General features: G+C 40.0%; 1 long non-coding RNA gene across 1 annotated transcript in view; it reads left to right on the forward strand.

Moving 5' to 3' along the window:
• Positions 1 to 411: 411 nt before the first annotated feature.
• LOC109522810 (uncharacterized) overlaps positions 412 to 435 on the forward strand; it is a 23021-nt gene continuing 22997 nt past the window's right edge. Inside the window, exon 1 of the long non-coding RNA XR_002169627.1 lies at positions 412 to 430. This is a non-coding gene — a long non-coding RNA (uncharacterized LOC109522810). The remainder of the gene's footprint in view (positions 431 to 435) is intronic.

Raw genomic sequence — 435 nt, forward strand, 5'->3', positions numbered from 1 at the left:
TCAAATCTTTCTTAAATTCTATAGTTTTACGCACTATTTTCCTCTTTTTTCAGCAGCTTTACTACTTTCACTTGCTTTCTTTGTGCCATGCAGAAATAACATTCCAATTTGCGTCGATCTCAACAAACACGTCTGCTTTTTTAAAAATCTTTATTGAACACGTCTGCTCACAACGGGGGCATCTTTTCTTCCTCAACCCGAGGAAGCGTCACTTCCTCGTGTAAGGAAGTCGAGAGAAGTCAAGTGGTGCATTCAAGTGTGCTCAGTTAGGTCGAGAACCGAATTTCGGTCATAATCCGAGATATAAAAAAACTCGAAATTTTTGGTCAAAAACCGATTTGGTCGAGAACAGAGATGTTCAAAAACCGAGGTTTGATTGTGTGTGTGTGTGTGTGTGTGTGTGTGTGTGTGTGTGTGTGTGTGTGTGTATGTATA

The sequence above is a fragment of the Hippocampus comes genome, unplaced genomic scaffold, assembly GCF_001891065.2.
Source record: "Hippocampus comes isolate QL1 unplaced genomic scaffold, H_comes_QL1_v1.1 scaffold270, whole genome shotgun sequence".
NCBI lineage: Eukaryota > Metazoa > Chordata > Actinopteri > Syngnathiformes > Syngnathidae > Hippocampus > Hippocampus comes.